Source organism: Impatiens glandulifera, chromosome 3 (genome assembly GCF_907164915.1).
Source record: "Impatiens glandulifera chromosome 3, dImpGla2.1, whole genome shotgun sequence".
Taxonomy (NCBI): domain Eukaryota; kingdom Viridiplantae; phylum Streptophyta; class Magnoliopsida; order Ericales; family Balsaminaceae; genus Impatiens; species Impatiens glandulifera.
This window is the reverse complement of record NC_061864.1, coordinates 30,501,747-30,507,079: the sequence shown is the minus strand read 5'-3', so window position 1 is coordinate 30,507,079 and position 5,333 is coordinate 30,501,747.

Sequence of the window (5,333 nt, the reverse complement as noted above, 5' to 3'; positions counted from 1 at the left end):
GGGATCAATGCCTGATATGTCCTTATATGTGAATGGTGGTGTGAGTTTGAGGGTGGTGTATTAGAAGGATTGAGGGAATGGTGGTGCGAATTTGAGGATGAAATCATTGAATGTATGATGAAATATGTGAATTTCAATTGAAGAGATTGATTAATTGGTGGTTCCAACAGTATAAAGAATTGTGATTCGAATGTCATTAATAATGAAATTCTTGAAGGAATATGTAGGGTAAAGTTTTACTTAAATTTTAAGTATATTTTATAATCTTTTAATATGTCATTTTATGTCTATTTTACTATTAATTTTAGAAATGTGTATAATTTAAAAAGATCAATTAAAATATTTGACGAGAAAAATGATAAACACATTCAAAATGAGGTAAAGTAAATGTTTACAAATTTTAAATTTTATCATTTTAACTTGTCCAATAGACAAATATAAATTTAATGTGACTATTTTTTAATGTCCATTTTTCTATTATGTTTTGTCTTTTTTTTTTGTATCATTTTTGTATGTTAATTTTAAATGGTTAATTAAAATATTAGAAAAATAATATTATAAATTTATCCAAAATGGGATAAAAAATTTTATTTATGTACTATAATTATTCAATTATGTGATTTATTTTACTATTTTATTATCAATTTTTACCATATAATTGTTGTAAGAACTAAAAATCAACACACCAATTTATAATAATAAAATAATTATTTTCATTTATTTTAAAATAAAGAAAATCTAAATAATTAACTTCATGGTCAAAAACCAATTATACAATTAATTAAGATTAATTATTATAATAATTAAATCTAATCAATTAAGGGTAATGGCTAAAACAAAAATTAAAATTATTTGGGATAAATATTATAATAATTTTATCTTAAAATAATTTTAGAAAAATCAAGGGATAAAAAATAAATAATTTAGTATGAAATGTGGTACCACATTTCATCCTTAAAAATTATTTATTTAACCCTAAAATATATATAAAAAAAATAAATTGGCAAAATATTTGTCATATTTCTTTTAATATGTTATGTATTTAAAAACATAAAAATTAAAGCCAAAAAGGTGAAAGAAAAATTAATTTCAAACAAATTCTTAAACTTTTAAATAAAAAATAAAATTTGGAATCATGTGTGGCCGAAACTTTGTAAAATGGTTGCAGCAACAACCAGGACCATCGGATGAGCGCTAGATGTCATCCAACGCTAATGAGCCATCCATGTCGCCTGCTGCAATAAAGAGAACGCGCGCCCACGTCGCACCTGATCAACTAATGTTTCGTTAGCTAAATCGCAATGGAACGCCCAACGTTAGACGGAACGCGAACAAAACGCTTTATGTCCACATTTACACTCAAAACAATATCGTTTTGAGCTTGGGTTGTTTTCTTCCTCGTGATCGTCGGAAGAATAAGAACCGATCCATCTTTGATTTTTCAAAGATGGAACTTTCTTCACGGTAAACTATTTCGGCTAATTCGAAAGGTGGAATGATCACCCTACCACGGTGATCATATCCCATATCATCATAGGCACAATCAGTACCTATTTCGGCAAGTTGATCCAATAACAGCCAAAACACTATTGGGAATTTTTTACTAATTCAACCATTTGGATGTATCAACCGATTCCAGGATGCTATATATTACCTCCTTGAAAATATCCAAAGCCAATAGATCCTTTCTCTAGCTTCAAATCGAAGAAGTTCATATATCCGTCATTAAAGCTTCCAACTTTCGGATTTTCCAAAAATTCTGTATTAGGCCTTAAAACTTGGGCCTGAGCTTTCTAAAAGCTTTTTTAAGGTCCTAGGAGTGTTATCCAATCCTTGATAAGATTTAAATCACCCTTTAATTCATATTTCCAGTTTGAATTTGAAATTTTTTTATTTCAAATTGCACAAGTTTGTATACTGTCTAGGTGTTGAATTTTAGGTCTGGAAATCGATCCTAGGATCTTTTCCAAGCTTTCGGTTTAGGTTAGAATCAATCAATCAATCTTAACAGAAAAACCCAAATTTAAATTTCTAAAATTCAAAAATTGGGTTTGTTGTTCTTGGGCTAATCATTTAGGATCACAACATAGAAAGCTTCTCAATATGATTATAATGATGTTGGGAAGCTTATTGGATCATGTTTGATTCATTCCGATCATGTTTGATCAAAATCAAAATTTTCAAATTATTTTGAATTGGTCTAAACAAACAGGCAGTGTTTTTATTTTTGTACCAATCAAGTATATCTTTATTCGCCTATTCTATGCGATCTAAAATTTTATGAGCATTTGCCAAATAATCAGCCTAAAATAGTAGTGAGGGAGACTGGAATGGGTTGAGTAAACTCCTTAAAGGCCCAAAGACAAAATAAAATGATGTATAAGGAAGTTATTGGATAACTCCTTTCACTTCAAAATAACTTTAAAACCAAAAATCCGTTTTTAGCTACAAACTGTTTTAAACAAATTGATCATCATCTAGGTCGATTAATACATTGGGATGATGTTCTAAATAATCATGGGAGCTTTCTGAAGCTACCTAGGCCCTTGGATCTAAGAATCCAAGTCTCCATCAAATTGCAAAACCTACAATTTTGATGTTCTTGAGAACCGATAGGTTCGACGTAGGATCGAGGATCCTCGGTCCGGACCATGAGGTGCGACTGAAAAATCCTAACTCAGGACTTAGAATTTCGACAGGATAGAGAGGTCTGATCGATGTTCTTCAGCTAGGACCGAGAGATCCGACTGATTTTATTCACCTAAGACCAAGAGGTCCAACTGATATTTTTATATTAAGGATTGAGAGGTCCGACCTAGGATCAAGGAATCTCGACCCCGACCGAGAATTCCCGAACCTATGACCGGAAAAGTTATCCCAAGACTAACCCAAGACTAGTGGTTTTTACACTCCGACCGATAAATTCAACAAAGAACCGAGAGTCCTTAACACCTCGACTGAGGCTTCTTAGTCCGTAATTATGGGTCCGACCAAGGGTCCTAGACCCCAACCGAGAAAAACGAACCCAAGGCCTAGGACTCCGGTCATAAGGCCTATTTAGTTCCACTTTTCAAAATCCAAAATTATTTTTGTAATTTAGGAACATCAAAATATATTCTAAAAATCTCAAGTGATTAGAAAATGGTTTCAAAATATTTTTGAGATATTTCCAAAAACAATATTTTGATAAAGGCTTGTTTGGAATTTATATTTAAACCCTAATGTTTTTAAATGACTGATATTTTTCATGTATTTTCCTCCCTATGTTATCATCAGCAACATGTACCAAAATTTGAATATTGTTGTTACAATATTTTAAATAATGGTAAAACCTAGAAGCATGACTATAATCGGAAGAATAATCGATTAAAACTAAAACGCTATACAACCGATTTTCATAAGACAATTTATAAGTAGAGACCATTTTTAAAATTGGTACGGAGGATAAAGCGCGAAAACTCTTCTACAAAAATCAATTGGCGATTCAGACTTCAAATAATTAATCTTTAAATTAATTATTTTTAATTAGTTTAAAACACTGAATTTCATAAAAAAACAAATTACTATTTGATTAATGCAAATCACCAGATTATTTAAATTTGAACAAAATTAATTATTTTATAATTAATATTAAAAGCTACTACTAGGAATGATCAAAATCTTTTAAAATAATATTTTATTTTATAACGATGTTAGGCACGCAACCCAATGTTGAAATTATCAAATCTCGAGCCACTTTGGGCCCACACCAATGTGCCTACGTGCACGTGAGGTATTCTCCAAGGTTACAATTTTCTTACCGACTCTGCCGGGAATTAAATGTTTAACTCAAAAAATATATTAATTTGTCTTTTGAAAAATGTTTATATCACGTTTTCAACTTAATAGGAATGTCCCAAAATGTACAACACCTAAAGGATGCATATTTTTTACCCTATCAACTGCCTATATGTGAAAAGGGTATAACACCCTCACCATACTTGCAAAGAAGTACACGACCGGGATCGATACTTCTACACTTATGTACAAATATTATCAATGAGTAATGACAACTTGTTACAAAACGAGTCTTGTTGCGAGAGGAAAAACTAGAATAAACGGAATCGACCTCACCCTTTGGCGATTAACCATCCGATATGACGTAGGCATGTGGAGGTGAGGGAATTCCCAATTAAGTTGATATTCCCTAGTTTATGGAGGCGGTTTTACCCCATGCACTATCGGTGAATGATACTCTCTTATGATTCCCTTTAGTACAAAAAAATCTAGATACTCTCACTCAGTCGGTTGTTTGTCGTACCCAGACAACCAAAACCTCGTCACTACAACCCTTATGTGACTACTATATATGTATTTTATGTATGCATCTATAGTCTAAGTGAACATCTCAAACATGTTCCTCTTTCAAAACAAAACATATTTTTGTAAATATTTTAAATGTCCAATCTCAGACAATGTTCATGCTAAAAGGCATCGAACTGGTTCCCTAGGTCGATAGTTTCCACGAAAATGAGTGGAACCACATGATCTATGGACTAACTCCCTTCATGAACTTCATCAACTTCAAAATAAACCACACCTTCATGATGCAAATACAAAGAAGGTGGAGCCCTGTGGGACGGGTATACTTCTTGGGGGAAAGAAAAATGTGCCCTACCATAGAAGAATTTTGAGTTATCCTAATGATGGACAACAAGAACATTATGCATCTCAAATCATTTGTAGAATCAATGTCCTTGAGGAAGCTTTTGTAAGAGGAGTACAGATATACCAAAACTACATCTGAAACAATCCTCAAGAAGAATGTCATCGACTTCTAGAAATGGACAAAGATTGAGGTCAAGAATAGAGATGTCCCATAACTATGGGTTTCTCTCTAATAACGATAATAGTCTTATTGGCCCACTTCTTCATGTCTTCAACGAATGACAAGCCATCCTCTAAAATCTTGGAGGCAACAAAAGAGGTTCACCACTGGTTCTTTACATCTGACTACTCGACAAACTTAGACATTTGCACCATTATTCCCTAAAGAAATCATGTCCCCTTCTCTTCAATACCATAGAATGAGGAAGCTTCACCGAGACCTCTCGTAGAGGATAACGATGGAGTCAAGGATTTACTCCCATAATATCCCATCAAAAAGATGGCCTACATGATGGATGATGAACCCATGATCACACTTATGGGCTTAGAATGGGTCACCTCCTACTATACTCACGACCTCTACAAAAAAGTTTGGTCATGACCTCATGCCCCTCATGGGGGAAACGCCATCACCATAGACAGGCCGATCGACCACAAGGCCTACGTGGGATATTTGGAGTAGTGGT